Here is a 16,929-nt window from a genome sequence, read left to right as displayed (position 1 = left end):
ACAAGTCTCATCCCACCATCAGACTTACCATGGACTACTCTTTTGTATCTGTCTCATTGTCGGACACATGCATCTCCATCAAGGATGAGTACCGCAGCACCTCAATGCACCACAAAACCCAGGATAACCTCATGATGTTATACTTCTCTAGCTTCCACAGGAAACATATTAAAACAGCTATCCTCTATGAACAACTCTTCTGCATATACAGGATCTATTTGGATGAGGAGGAACATGACGGACACCTTAAAGTTCTCAAGGATGCCCTCATAAGAACAGGGTGCGATGCTCAACTCATCAACCACTAGTTTTGACGTGCCACAGTGAGAAACTGTAATGACCTCCTCGGGAGATGGGCACTGGTTGCAACCCACAGGGTACCCTTCGTTGTTCAGTACTTCCCAGGAGCCAGAACGACAACGCCATGTTCTTCACAGCCTGCAACACATTATCAAATGAGGATGAGCACCTTCCCAAGACCTTCCCCATGCCTCTGCTTCTCGTCTTTAAACAACCACCAAACTTTGAACAGATCATGATTCACAGCAAACTGTCCAGCCTTCAAGCCAACAATACCATACAACCCCACCACAGCAGCCACTGCAAGACATGTCAGAGTATCGATACTTGTAACACCGTTCCATGTGGGGATACCTTCCACCATCTCATGTGAATCGGCCAACGTGGTCTATCTCTTACGCTGCAGACAAGGATGCCCTGAGGCATGGTACATTGGCAAGACTGAGCAGACGCTACAACAATGGATGAATGGACACTGCACAACAATCAACAGACAGGAGCGTTCCCTTTCAGTTGGGGAACACTTCAGTGGTCCAGGACATTTGGCCTCGGAACTTTAGGCGATCATCCTCCAAGGCGGACTTTAGTACAAACAACTACACAGAGTGGCTGAGCAGAGGCTGATAGCAAAGTTTGATACCCACGGAAATGGCCTCAACCTTGGGTTCATGCCACACTACAGGTGACCCCACTGCACAATACATTCCCCTCACACACCCAAGCAGACCCTCCCTCATATGCACACACATACAACCCCTGCACCCACACTAACACATGCACCCTCTCACACATATCCCTCAAACTCAGACACACACATACATGCACACACACTGTATCACATGCACTCATACACACTCAATTTGTCACTCCCACATGCGCACACATGAGCTTATGGGGTGAATTTGTTTTTGTAGAATTATATTTTATTTTGCTCAAAATCTGCATGAATCTATGTAAAACTGTAAAACTACACAGAGGGTTTGTCAGTTTGACATAGCATTGGGACACAGACAGACTTCACACCTATTGTTTAAAAAGCTGAGCTTTCTTGAGAACATAATTTTTTTAAAAACTGGGATTTACATAGCAAAAGAACAGAAACCAGCATATCTTATTATAAAAGCTGAAAGTTTTAATCTAAGATGGTATACTGTATCACATCTCCATGATACTGGACTCCTTTTGCTATAAATTCTGTGAGCATCTTCTTAACCTCCACAGCCACCTGATGAAGGAGCGACGCTCCAAAAGCTAGTGCTTCCAAATAAATCTGTTGGACTATATACTGGTGTTCTGTGATTTTTAACTTTGAATCAGGATCGAATAACAAAACTTTACACTTAAAATATTATAATAATGGTGACATGGACCAACCTTTCAATCTTATACAATAATCAAGTTTGGCTTAAAATTGGAGAAAGATAGAATGGTAGGACTAGTGGACAATTGGCAGCATCAGTTTATGAGTACTGACTGTAGAGAGAGCACTGACCAGCAAGACGACAGAACTAATTTCTTTTCAATTAAAATACAAGCTCTTTCTACTAGAAACTTCCAGGAGTCCTGCTGTTTAAAAATGAAAGGACTGAAGTTACAAATACATGTGAAACTAAAGGCTATAGATCGGTATTGTAGCAGGGAGTATTCTACCCCCCTCCCGCCTTTAAAAATCCAAGAGGCTGCTATTACAATTTGAAAAATAAAGGTAGTTAAACAGCCCTGACATCACATTTTATAGACTCAGATGTTTACAGCACAAAAGGAGGCCATTTGGCCCATTGTGTCTACCCAGTCAAAGGATCTGACTACATTAATCCCATTTTCAAGCTCTTGGTCCAGAGCCCTGGAATAAAGAATACAGAATACAGGCCGAGAAGGTTCTCTCACTTTCTCTCAGTGAGAAAAATGTGCAGTTGACAGTACTGACCATGAAGATCCATCAAAGAACCTGAAACTTTAAAAACTGCAACGTTTGGTACTGCTGACAACATCCACAAAACTAATTAATCCACTGTAGTCTCAAAGTAAAACATTATGCCTCAAGTATCCGTACAGGACTCCACACCGCAGATATTAATTTCTCTTGTACTAGATAACATCCTTTTTCAACTTTATACTCATTATGATTGGCTTATTTATTACAGTAAAACTAATTAAATTTAATTGGAGAAAAGTATGGACTTGTGCTAAAAGAAACTTACATGTAACCAACTGAGGAAGCTGAAAAGTCAGTTTACTTCTTCTCAACTGATTGTAACAAATTTTGTATCACTTTTCACAACAAAACAAACCAAGGCACTTCACAGGAGGGTACATCAAATTTGACACAAAGCCACATCAGCAGGTATTAGGGTGGTGACAATATACATGATCAAGGAGGCAGGTTTTAAGGAGCATCTTAAATGGAAAAACAGGAGATGGGGTGGAGAGGTTTAGGAATTAAAGAGCTTAAAGCCCTGGCAGCCAAAGACATGTCTATCGATCCTTGTTTCAAACTGGGGTTGCATATGAAGTCAGGATTGGAATGAACAGAGATTTGAGAGTTCTCAGATTGGAAGGATACGGAATATCTAATAGCAAAGACGAAAATTAAAACAACAAATTGAATAATTCTCTCACTTGAAGGCAACACAAGTCAACAAAAACAAGGGTAATGGATAAATAGGATGGGCGCAAATAAGGACATGGGCAGCAGAAGACTACTAGAAAGTTTATTCCTTTAAAGTGTAGTTTATAATTTTCATTTATGGTAATTAGTCTGCAACGTTTCTTGTCAGGGATGGATCACCTTTGCAGTTTAAAGATATTTTTAGTTGAAAATAGTTTATAATCTGCTTGTAAGATTTTACTCAGATTGGTATGAAACCATCCTTTTTACATAGTTCAAGTGTGACTCAGGTTGAACCCTCGCTTCCGATTTATTCTCACTTCCTCTGAAGAAAAATGGCTAGTCTCCACTTGCTAGCTCTAAACATCAGTATAGCTGAGAAGTGCAAAGGTATTGTGAGGGTAAACCTGTATTATAATCTGCCTATGTAAAAATGTGCAGGCTCCCTGAACTGGAATGTTTCTAAAACTGTAATTTTCTATTGCTGATACAGGAATAGAACCAAAGGATGTTTTCAATCAAACTGCATATCTTCTAGCTAATGCACTGAGCAACCTATATAACTGCACTATCCAATATCTACATAAAAAGACATACTTTAAAAAGTTTTGTTTACATAGAAGGAGGAAAACACGACACTGTCAACTACAAGTCATGCCCTTAATGTGCAAATTATGAACAAACACCTTTTTGGGGCCAGGGCGCAGGGAAGGGGTAATTTGTAAAGACTGATGCATGTGACTTTGTGTCAAAGCTCAAGATTTAAAAGTAATTTAAAAAATGAAAGTTGAAAAGAAATAAAACAAACATTAACCTGTAGCGCACTTATAAGCATAGGCTGCTCTCAGAAAAGCTTACAATTTGTCACTTGTTTTGGTGATAGTTTAGATCCACTCGGTTAGAAATATTTTGGTGGAAGTTTAGTAAAAAAAGTACGTTTAATATAATAATTGTTGCGTAAAATTGGTTACTCATAACATCTAACAGAAATGAGCTATGTGCAGTAGAGAGAAGTAAAAGGTATACTTAAGCAACATCTAAAATTTGTAAACATTTGTAAAGTTATCCTCCTATTGCAATCTAAAAGGTTTGCGGAAAAAATCAACATTAATAAGTTAGAATGGAAGCTTGTCTGTAATGTACTGCCCTGCACAATCCTTCTATTTGTAGTAACAACTACCAACATCATGTTCCATACAATTCTAAATTTCACTGTTACAGCTCCTGAGTGAAGGCTAAAATTGGAGATCTTAAACGTTAAAACAAAATGTTGCATTTGACCTTGAACACATTGGTTTCATTTGTTCTTTCTTGAATTGGGTTTATTTATGAGGCAGTGGCATAATGGTAATATCACAATATTAATAATTCACAGGCCCAGGCTAATGTTCTGGGCGATATAGGTTCAAATCCCACTTTGGCTGATGTGGAAACATGAAGTCAATTAATAAAATCTGGAGTTTAAGAACTAGCTTAATGGCAACTATGAAACCATTGCTGTAAAAATATATCTGAGTCACTAATGTCCTTTAGGGAAGGAAAGTTGTTGTCCTTATCTGGTCTGGCATATATATAACTCCAGAGCCACAACAATGTGGTTTACCCTGAAAAGGCTTAATGGACCATTCACTTGTGTAGAACCATGAGAAAGTCAAAAGAAAGGAATCTGATCAGATAAGCCACTCAACAATGACGAATCTATCCCTGTAAAGTTTTTAATCTGTAGCTTCCGGGATGTGTGTCCCGGAAGGTTTCAACATTGATTCATGACATCAGGTCAAATATTGGAAAGGAAACCACCTGCTAAATACTGCCTACTGCTGTCAGTGTAATGAAGGGTCACTGGACTCAAAACATTAACTCTGCTTCTCTCTACAGGCGCAGTTAGACCTGATGAGTTCCTCCAGCACTTTGTGTTATAAAATCATTGCTTTTGAAATTAACTTATGGGATGTGGGTATCTCCTATCAGCATTTATTTCCTAAGGCTCATTGCAAAGATTGTGGTAAGCCACTTTCTTGAATTACTGTTGTCCATGCATTGTTGGCGCAGACACAATGCAGTTATAATTCAAAATTTTGATCAACTAATAACAAATGAATGGCAATATATTTCCAAACCATGATGGCATGTATCTTGGAGGGAAATGTGCAAAAAGTGCCAGTATTGGCAGGTCCCTTGTTCTTCTAGGTGGCAAAGTGCTCATATATGGAAGGTTATATTGCAGAATCCTTAGCAAATGGCTAGACAGCATGTTGTCAATGGTATACACTGCTGCCCGATGGTGGTGGGAGCAAATATTTGAGGTAGTGAATGGGATGTCATGATTATTACTGCAGTTGTAGTTGGCTGGCAAGAATAGAGTATTCCAGCGAGCTTAAATTTGACTTTGATCTTGTTAATGAGAAAAAATGTTGGGAGGAGCAGGAGTTGACTTACATACTGCAGAATACTTTGCACCTGACCTGTCCTTGATTTATCTACCTTGTCCAGTTACAATTCTAGTCAATGTACCATATATACTCATGTAAAAGTCAAATGTTTAGACTATTTTTAAAGGTTCAATTTATAGGGTCGACTATTACACATGTACTAGTTTTGAGGGATTCAAATTCATGCTGCAGTTCGAAATATTGTATTGTTAGCAGAAGTAAATTTGATCACTCAACTCATCCCGGGTAAAGAAGAAAAACACAATGAATTCCAGGAAAGGTAATTACCTAATAAAAGCAAGAAAAACAAGAATGAATTACGAGTAGGAAATGTTCTTTATACTTACCAGTACGAAAATAACACTGTCATGGCCTGGTATGATGGCACACTTTAAAGGAAACATTTATTAAATTTCAGGCCAACTTTCAGGCCAAATTCTTATATTTCCCTCCCATTTACTTGCGCATGTAATGAATCTCAGCAACATTAACAAATGCATCAAAGAATTAAAGATATATGTAGCTAATATATCTGATGTTTATTCAGATATAATGGCACAATTAAAACAATTAACTTTTTAACAATATTAACTTCTGGATATATAGTGAACAAAATACAATAAGTACTGATAGACTTAGTACCGGCCTGAATGAATAAATGAATCAAAACATGTTGTAGTAAACCAAGTGGACTAAGTGGAGTTATGAATGAACGAATGAATCAAGATGCAATTTAGTAAACAAACAGCGATGAGTAGAATTACCGGTATGAATGAATGTGATTTTGTTTATGTGTGTTAATGGGAATGTGCAGTTTCCTTTGTAAGAGGTTAATAATGCAATTTGTAGGGTCATCTTTTACACAAGATATATGAAAAATACAAGATTTTTTGGCCAAAAATAAGGGGTCAATTTTTACATGGGATTGACTTTTACACAAGAATATACGGTGACTCCAGAACATTGATGGTGTGGAATCCAGCAATTCTAATCTCATTGAAAGTCAATATAATATTAGGTTAGACTTTCTCTTTTTATATGATAAAGGAAAAGAAAACTTAACTTTGTTAAGTAACTGCATCAGCAAGAAATATTAGAACTTTTGTCATAATCTTTAGTCTTTTCAAAGTTCAGTACAGATATGAATTTAATAAGATCTGTCAGACAACTTGAATAAATGAGAACAAAATAAAGACAGCATTAACAAATCAATCAGTACACATTTATTCTCCTTAAGGGATTACATTATACAACTCACATGCTAACTTTAAATGTTGGCCAAAAATGTGCACAATGGGAGCCATATATAATGCAAGTTGAACCCTAATTTTGTGTTGCCTGCTTATTTGAACTATTGCTTCATGTAGACAGTATTGTTGTGATACCACTTAGTGGGGAGGTGCGTTGTGACTAAAGCAAGTAGTGTGGGTTACACAGGAAGTGAATCAGCCAGGGAAATGATGAAGAATGGTATAATGTAGAAGAGAATGGATTCTAAGGTTTTCAGACACTGCACTGAAGTCTTGGCAGAGAAGAGAAAGCCAAAGCAATCTTCTATGATTGCACAGCACTCTTCAGACGTACACTCAAAAGGTAATGGAAGGTCAACTCCCAAAGGCCTGGAATGCAGTGCCACAAGAGGATCAGTAACTTGATATGAATGGTCTTCAAATGCCTTATGTATCAACTACAGCATTGACCACAGATTTCAGTGGAAATAACTTCAGTGTTCAGAAAATGATTTTTCATGTGGCAAATTAGCTGCAAAACACTTGATAAGTACTGACGTGACAACAGAACCTCTAAATTCACATCTCACACCATTCCATCCTTTCATGTGATTCCTCGAATATACCTATCCTATTGCTTTCCCTTCTCACATCATCCTCATCCAAACCATCATATGCCACCTTATTCCCATCTCCCATTCCACCTTACATACCATCCCGTCCCTAATTCCACATTCCACAGGCCAACCCAGTCCCTCTTCTATTTTCCTTGTGTCATCCCTCCCTCCTGTTGTTTGTCAAAAATAGAATGAGTACTGACAGATATGTGTATATGTATGAAACAAGACAAACTATGATCACAAAACTTCCTCACAAAATTTGAAGAACCTAACACCATTTTCCAACCACTTCCTTAACCTTCATCCCATTGTTAAAAAATAACCTAGTTACTTTCTTCTAAATTTGTCAAACTTCATTATATTGCAAACCTATGTCAGAATTCTTTCACATCCAGCCAAGACAAAGCATTCTTCTTGGGTAGCAGGGTCAGTGCCCAAATTAACTAAAGTGTCATTCACTTTCTATAAAGAATAAAAAAAAGTTCTCAAGACACATATTGTAGTAGTATGTTTTGCAGGAGTAAAAAGTGTGCTGCTCACGAATTGTCACATTCTACTCACTTTGAATGACAAAATGTTACTAGTTACATTTGAAAACCACAAGTTAATTTGTTGATTTCCTTCAAACATTTTGCTACAAGAGATTTCTGACTTTGGCAAGTATACAGCTCTCACAAGTATTTCACAATCTGCAATGAAATTGAGTTTTGAATTAAGTCATGTCAGCTTTCTCTTCTAAACATGAGGCATATAAAAGAAACTGCATTAATTGTAAAAGCCCAGTAGACTTATTTCACTATGAATAAATAAATTACTGATAATAACGGCTAACCCCTATCTGCAGCAGACTTGAAAACATTTGTAGTTTGAAACCTTTTTTTTAGTGTAACCAAATGTGACCATCTGCTTTAAAGGGTGCCATTCCTTGTGGCTACAAGAACAAATGTTTTGATTGAAAATACAAATGCTTCTTAATAAATAAAATGCTCCTCTGAAATAAAAAAAAACTCTACATAATGATGATGAATCAGTCTCACTACAGCATTTAACATCATTCGCCCCCTAATTAACAAAGTCCAAATGATTTCTATATAGATTTTAAAAAGGACTTTGATACATTTATTGAAATGATACTGTGAATTTTTCCAAGTGGCAGTATTTTGTTGTAATGTTGCACATCTTACTGATTAAAGAAAGTTTCTATTAAAGTTTCTGCTGTTAAAGCAATTAACTGAATTTTTTTTAATATGGGAGATCAGGAATAGTTATTGCAGCACTTGAGGAACTACATATGCTACAGATTGAAATATGTCAGACAACTCAAATATTTTATTGCAATAGAAACAATAAAGATAAGCTAAATTGGGAATTTTGAAAGGGTATAACCATTTCACAGACAGTAAGGAATCACAAAATGACTCAAACTAAATTTATCTTTGAAATATAACCTAGGGACCACATTAGGTCTATCAGTGCAGAGAAAGAAAGATTAACTTTCAGGTTAGGGTTCCTTCATTGTGCAATGTACATTGCCTGTTTCTCCAGTAGAACATCAGCATTTACAGTTTTATACTTGTTTCTTTGTGCTGCATTTTCTAAAGTGTAGATATTTTTGCTTATTTCTTTGTACAGGTACTTTTTTGATCTATGATCTCATTGCTCTTACAATCAAGCAGATAGAGCAGGTCATCCAATTCTAAATATCAGGTAAACTGCTCCTCTGTAGAAACAACAGACCAGTAATAACTATTTATACCCCTTGAGGGTTACTGGGCAGAACCTAGAGCATAACCTTGTGTATATTTGGAGGATTTAATCAGGCAAGCGTCTAGCTGGCGAAAACCTGCCACCTCCTGCCTTCACCCTAACTAATTCTTTGGCAAGAAGGCCTACGGACAATTTTCCTACCCTCCCAACAACTGAGATGCATAAATGCCCAACTAATACTCATATACAGGTCTCATCTTAAAGTCACTAGTATTAACCCAATGACAGATGGTGGGCTCATTGTGTGGTGAGTAGGACAAACAAACTCATTCAGGTTAGTGTGTGGATTCGTGGGGCTTGGGAAATTGTAGGGAATTTGGTTCTTCCTGCATTTTCTGTCAATCACCTTACTCCTTCCTCACTCTTTGCAGTCCAACATTCAACTTCCTCCCAGCATTGTGCATCCCTGGCCTGGGAGCTAGCCACTATTATAGAGCTTGGGTGGATGTCATTATAGTAGCCTCCTTGGCGGCACCACTGTTCTCTGGCTAGCTTGGCACCTCAACAGGCTTGTAAAATGCATCAGTGAAGCAAGATGCAGTGAGCCTTCTAGTTGAGTGTCAACATGGGCTCTCACCAGCTCTCCTTACAGCAAAGATCCTGTCACCACCAAAAGATTCTGCCATCATTTTTCTAAACAGCATGGTTCTGGTCAGAAACTTAATGAGAAAACAAATCTCCATGCCAAATCATCAGCTTGCTGTCCAACAGACCAAATAACGTGTGTAATGGAAGAAAAAACAGAGTGATTTATTGTCTTGAATCTGTTCAAGTTTGGGATTGGGCAATAGAAGTGAAATAATTTCTAATCTTATTAACATTTTGTGTGGAAAGAACATTTAACTTGTATAAAATTGTGAACCAAGAACTGAACACTTACAGAAGGATTTTGTGGAAGAATTAAATGTCTTCAATTCTGAAATGGACAAAAGAAATAAAAAAATTGTGATAAAAATTTGATTAATTTTCTTTGAAATATATGGTCACCTCTTAAATAATCGTTGTCTATGACGTTTTCAATAATCAATATTAGATAATAATTACAGTAAGGAAGCAGTCTGTTTGGTGAAGCAGTTTTGATAGACATAAGCAACAGATCTATGATAGCTTTGTTTCCATCTTCTCTCCAATCATGTAACGAAGATTGTTTTCACTGAGAGGGTTTTAAAAATCGAAAGCTTCTTCCCATTTTCTGTCTGGCATTACTTATTTTTAATCTTACGATAATGTAGCTTCATTGACCCTAAACCTAGGGAAACAGTTGTTTCTATTTTCTTTGTCCAGTCCTCTCAAAACATGTACACTGCATTTTTATCAAGTTACCTATAATCTTATTTTCTAATAAGATCCATTTCAATCTTTCAAGTTTTTCTTTATTTTTGTATTTCTTCAGAACAGACAAAATTTTAATTAATCTGTACTATCCTCAATAAATGTGTGATGATGCTGCTCCTTAACAAGATTAGGTTATCCTTGGTTTTGTTTCAGGAGATGGTAAAGACACAAACTCTGAAATGACTGGGGTTAATCTACTTAAGAATGATTTGAAGTTTTATAAAATACACTTGTACAATGAAAGGGGAGTGGCCAGTTCTCCAACATCACCACGTTATAGTTCAACAGTTTATTTGGAAACACTAGCTTTGGAAGTGCTGCTCCTTCATCAAGCGGTTGCTTCCAAATAAATCTTTTGGACTGTAACCTGATTTTGCGTGATTTTTAACTTTGTCCACACCAGTAAACACTGGCTCCTCCACATCATGGTCAGTTCTCTCAGCTCAGTTTTTCTTTGGGTTGGTTTGGTTTGGATTTTAGCAGCCAGCTGTGAAGCTGCTAGACCCAAGAGAAGCAGGTCCATGCTGACCCTCCCTCCCTCTGACTTCTCTCCGACAAGATCCTGTGTTTGATTTTATCTTTTTTTGCAAAAGATGGGGACTGTTGTAAAAATTTGGAACAGTATCATTAAGTTGGGATAATCTATTGGGTTTTCGGATAGGTTAAGTTATTCGGAATTCTGTTCTCTTTTGTTTGTGTTTCATTTGGTAATCTTGTAAACAAATTCTGTTTTGTTTAAAACTAAGTGGTTTGACCAGTTGCATCTCCCCTAGAATATTCACCTAACACCTGCTTAAAACTAGCAAAGTTAGGGTCTGGGCTACTTTTTTGAAGGGGTCTGGCCTCGTCCATAACAATTGCATTAGGATCCTTACTACATTGTGGAGTCCAAAACATCCACAAGACCTTACTACCATTACATACCAATATTTTATGCAGATTCATGATTTAATCTTGAATGTTGTAAGCTACATCTCTTGCCATTATTCCGGGAAGTTTATTTAATGGCTTTAATGAAGTCTTACTTTTAATATCTTGAGCATCTAAACCCAAGTAATTTTATTCATCCATGTTACCAGCTCTTCTACCACTCAAAGTTTAACAAGAGGGCAATCAATAGAGTGTGTATCTCCACTATTCAGTTCTAACCCAACATTTTTAGAATTACTCAGCTCTTCTTCAAGGCCTTTCCCTGTTTGGTTGATGTCCTACAAATACAACGTTGAAAAAAATTTATTAACATCTTTGATATCAATAGGCAGATTTCAGAACAATCCACATCAAACAACCTGCTTTGAAAACTGCTCATAGTTGACAACTGCAACAAATTTCAGTGCAATAGTTATGGCAATCCAAAATGATCAATTTCATACTAAAACAAAAATCCACAACACAGAGCAAAAAAAATCAATTTTCCCTGTTTTCTAATGTTAATAGATCTTTAAAAAAAACTTCTAGGAGCAGGAGCCACATCCTCAATCAAAACTGAACAGTTCCTTCTTGGGCCATACATTCTCTGTATACCTAACTTTGCTGAAATCCATCCATTAGTTTTTGAGATACATTGAGATATTCTGAGATAAACAGACCAACAAGCAGGAATGAAAACATTGCTTCCACTCATCTTCACTTGTGGATGTAATGTTTACATTTGCTATTTGTATGCTAATATCACCATGTTAGTAACATCCCCCTTCAGCTTTCTTTCAAACTCAAAATAGTTAATTATCTATTTTGTTATGATGTGTGTAAAATTGTGAACCATCCTCTCTGGTCTTAATTCCAAATCATAAGAGACAGTGAGCAAAGTGGTCCCAAAACATACCTCTGTGGAAACCATTGCCAACTTCCAACCATTCTGAGAACTGCCTTAATATCTATGACAGGTCTTACACCTTCTAACTAGATCATGATCTAATTTTCCAACTTCCATTTAATATCATGACATTTAATTATTTCCAATAGTCTCCAATGTGTAAAAGACTTTCTGAAGTCCACAAGCTCCACATTCATTGCCTCTTCTCATCCACATACTACCTCTTCAAAGAACTCCATTTGATTTATCAGGCAGAATTTTCATTTCTGAAATCAAATTTTAGTTAATTCAACACATTTATTTATTATTTTCAGCTTTTTTTTTTCCTCTCTACCATCATTGAAGAACTATGTGGCATGTAATATCCAGATTAGTTCCCTTTTTTTTGCAAATAGCTATTCTATTTCATTGCCAAGTCCAGGTTCAGTACATGCTCACTATTAGATACAGAGTAAAAGTTCTTCTCACGTCTCTTCCCTCATTTCCTTATGATCGGTGAGTGTAGTTCGGTAGGTTCCAGCAATCTGTACCCATAACTTTTCTCCAATAGTTTCCTTTTATTTATCAAAACATCACACACCCTGCTTTTAACTAATCTGTCTCTCCCCAGTATTCTTCTCTTTTGTAAAATGTCTTTTGTAAAACCTCCAAGGCAGAGGTCACACAACACCAGGTTATAGTCCAACAGGTTTATTTGAAATCACAAGCTTTTGGAGAGCAGCCTCCTAGTTAGATGAAGTGACAGAGAAGAGTACACAGATACAGAATTTATGAACACATAGATCAAAAGATCATACAACCAGTGTGTGTGAAGTGTCAAATAATAAGTCTCTGCATGTGACCCCAAGTGTAAGATGGTGTGAGTACTGTCAACAGTTGAATTAGAAGTGAAGGGACAACCTATAATCTGATTCAATGAGGCAAAGAGATAATTCCAAAAAACTGACTCTGCCATGGAAACCTCTCCAAGACATGTCAGATCACCAACATGGATACTACCATCATACATGGGAACACTACCAAGCACAGACACAGTAGATACTCATGTGACTTGGTAAATGTTGTCTATCTCATACCTAGCAGGCAAGGATGGCCCGAGACATGGTATATTGGAGAGACCATGTAGATACCATGACAATGGATGAATGGACACTGTGCAACAATCGCAGGATAAATGTTCTCTCCCACTCGGTTAACATTTCAACAGTCCAGGACATTCAGTACCTGATCTTCAGGTAAGCATCCTCCAAGGCAGATTTTGAAGTACACAATGCAGAATCAATGAAACTGATATCCAAGTTCCATATACATGGAGACGGCCTCAACTGTGATCTTGAGTTCATGTCACGCTGTATGTGATGCCACCACACTGTTCTTTATCTTCTTTACTGTCCTGTTTTGACACCATCACCCTGATAAATTGTCATGATCTTTCTACCCTAACTGGTTTGTACAGTTTAAGATTACTTATTACGGGTTAGACCCTCGGCATGAGACGCTTATTCCTATCATGTTATTCCAGCCATTTGGTCTGTCTCAAGCACCACCTTATTTTTAATTTTTTGTAATTATCTCTACCTCCTTTAATCAGATTATAAATCATCCCTTTGCTTGTTATTCAGCTGTTGACACTTACACAGTCTGACACTTTTGATCACCTGCACAGACTTATTATTCAACACTCCACTCAAACCAGTTGTGTGATCTTATGATCTCTTTTCCCTTTATCTTTTGGCCTATAAATTCTGCGTCTGTGTGCTCTTTTTTGTCACTTCATCTGGCTAGGGGCTATGCTCTGAAAGCCTGCGATTTCAAATAAACTTGTTGGACTGTAACCTGGTGTTGTGTGACTTTGGGTTTTGTCCATCCCCATTCAACCCTGGCACCTCCACTTCATCTGTTTTGTCAAATGTGTAGTACTTGTTGTGTCATAATACCTATTTATTCTTTGCAGCTCATTTTTCTTTTCAACAGTTCAACTAATGTAAAAACAACTGTTTTGTTGACATATTACTGTTTTCTTTTAAACTCATCTCAGATTTTTCTTCTAATATTTCTTGTTTTCCATGTGGTTTTAAATAAAAACTGTATCCTTCTTTTCTTGTATTTTCTGTTACTTTTAATCAAATCTTTAAATCCCAAGTAGCCATTTCAATTTTAATTTCTAACTTCTTTACTCCAGAACTTCATTAGTAAAGTGGTCTGTTTTTGAAAAGAATGTATTTATTTCATAACTTTATAATCTTCCTTTTACATAAAATACTCCAAATGTTGACTTATTGTCTGGAATTCTATTCTGAGTTTACATCTTACCTCAGCCAATTCAACTCTCCTCTTTCTAAAATGTGTTTTTTTGTGAGGAAGGAATTACTCAATTACTGGGTAATTAAACATTCTGGAACAATAACTAATTCCTACTCATCTCCTCTTCCCTTTCTGTTCAACTTCAGACAACAAGAGTCTGTAGTTCCCAAGTATTTAAAAATATTTTAGTTTTGATTTCGAACTACATCAACTCTGAATCACTTATTTTCTTAAGTAACTAGTCTTCACTGCAGCATGTATTTTCTCCTTCACTAAATTAATATTACTTCATAGCATTATTGTTTTACATTAATGCCCAAATACATAGAGTAGAAGTAAACTTCTTAGCATCTCAACTCTAAACTTGATTTAGATCCTCAAAGTACTGAGATAGGATTAAAATAATACTGCAAAATGAATTAGTCCTGTTTAATATTTTACACTGTTTGTGTAGTTTATCTGGTTTCTCTCATATTGCACTATTTTAGAATTTTAATGTCAATGTCAATGTAATACTATAAACATTATTAATGATCCCTAAACAAATCAAATATAGCTGGGGGTGTTTCTTTTTGGAAAAAAGACCTATCAAGATAATGTTTTTTTTTATTTTTGAACTATTAACGTATTGCAGGTGCATAACAGATTGTTTCTCTTACAGTCAGTAGAAGATAACTAATACCTAACTATGGCTTAAAAAAAATCATATTTAAAAGAGGAGAAAAAAAGTCAGAAATTTGGAAAACAGAATAAACCAGGCACTATGGTTGGCATGTACAATAAAAATCAAAATTAAAGGTCAACTATGAATACTTTACAGAATATAGACAATGAACTACATAAATAGTTCAACAGCTTTAAAATTCATACATTTGTTTCTCGAACATTCCAAGATTATTTTGTATAATTGTTTGGATTTGATACAAAGTAAATGAAATTGATAATGTTATACCTGTTTCAGGCTAAAGCAAATTGTCTGTAGTGAATACTTGTACAATAAGTTAATTTTCCAAGGATCCAAACTTTAAATTTTATAGTTCATATGTATGAAACAAACGTGTTCAAAACAATTATCATTATGATACATCTGTTTGCATCAATCTCACAATAATCAACACCCCATTTATAAAATCACAATTATTCAGTCCAACATAAGAATTTTGTATGTTTTACAGTAACTCTGGGTTTTCATGTTGTTCTACTCATGAAGAATTCTATTTTGTGAAAAGTTCCAATTGCCTACTTGCAACCCACTCCTGAAGACACATCTTCGTCAGAACAATGGATTATATCAAGGAAGTCTTCTTACATATATAATTTCAATGAAAAGGGTTAAACGCGTATACAGATGTTAAAGGAAAGTTTATCAGTTTTATACAATGAAATTTTAACATGCCAGCGATCGCAAGTGCAGCATTGACCATCGACTGCTGTAGAAACGAACGTTTTAAAAGTTGATGGCGGATCGCAAGTTAAATTTCATGTTGCATTCATTGATCTGGTAAGGTCTCCAAGACGTCATTTCGTGCCGGTGACGGACGTATACAAGCTGAGCAAAGATTATTTTAAAGTAGCGAATGCTTTGCAACTCAAGTGAAATTTTACAATCCACGACCTCCACGATCATCTTGAGTCAAATCTCAGCTTTTAACATGAAATATATTTAATATATTATAATTAAGTCATCTGACTTCCTTCGAGACCCTCCTACTGGAGCTATTATTATTTATAACACAATATGCTACTGCCACCTAACTGAGCCTTTGACTAATCCATGCTTGAATGTTACAACATCCCTGAACGCAAAATACCATAAAGATATATATTGTAAAAGCAAAAAAGGTAAACTCTTGAGTTAGCCGGTATAGATTCCAAAATGAAAACAAAGCTCAGGACTGAATTAAACAAACGAAGCAAGCAGCGTTTCAGCTTCTGAATGGTATTCACCAGAAAAAGAAATCAATTGCAGATTAAAAAAATAATAATCTTAACTGCAAAGTCAACTTGGTTTTTTTTGATACATTTTGACACATACTTGCAATGACCGTTTTATACTAACCTTTCTCCGCGATACAATAAAACTAACTGAAGCAGCACGCACGGAAATGGGTTTGTAACAAAGGAAAGACTGCTGGCAAACTGAAGTGTCAAAAACTACAGAATGAAGCGTTGCAACAAAGTGTCACTCGCCACTGAAACCATCGGGATTGTACAAAAGCGGGATTTTTTGCTGCATTTTAATAAGGCACAACCCAAACGAAGGGAAAATTCGTAAAAGGAAGAAAAGAAAACAAATCAGCCCTGGCATTAAAAAGCCAAGTCAGCAGAAATGAAAGTGCAATATACACAAAACTAATGCAAAGATTTAGTTGTATTTAAACTTACTCGGTGTGTGTCGGATGCTTCAGATTGTGCCTTGCGGGTGTGTGTGTATGCGATGCAGATTCTGCCAGCTCCCACCCCCCACCCCCCCAGACGCACTGTCGATACAGCTGCAGGGAATCGGATTGTAATCATT

At 36.5% G+C, this 16,929-nt stretch overlaps 1 protein-coding gene across 4 annotated transcripts in view; it reads right to left on the bottom strand.

Moving 5' to 3' along the window:
- The window catches only part of LOC132822963 (DNA (cytosine-5)-methyltransferase 3B-like), a 289,466-nt gene extending 272,592 nt beyond the window's left edge, over nucleotides 1-16,874 (bottom strand). For all 4 annotated transcript variants that reach the window (XM_060836414.1, XM_060836415.1, XM_060836418.1 and 1 more), the window contains exon 1: nucleotides 16,797-16,874. The gene's annotated coding sequence lies outside the window, so the exon portion shown is untranslated. The remainder of the gene's footprint in view (nucleotides 1-16,796) is intronic.
- Nucleotides 16,875-16,929: the final 55 nt, after the last annotated feature.

Source organism: Hemiscyllium ocellatum, chromosome 15 (genome assembly GCF_020745735.1).
Source record: "Hemiscyllium ocellatum isolate sHemOce1 chromosome 15, sHemOce1.pat.X.cur, whole genome shotgun sequence".
Taxonomy (NCBI): domain Eukaryota; kingdom Metazoa; phylum Chordata; class Chondrichthyes; order Orectolobiformes; family Hemiscylliidae; genus Hemiscyllium; species Hemiscyllium ocellatum.
The sequence above is the reverse complement of the archived record's forward strand: the minus strand, read 5'-3'. Positions and strand labels throughout refer to the sequence as shown.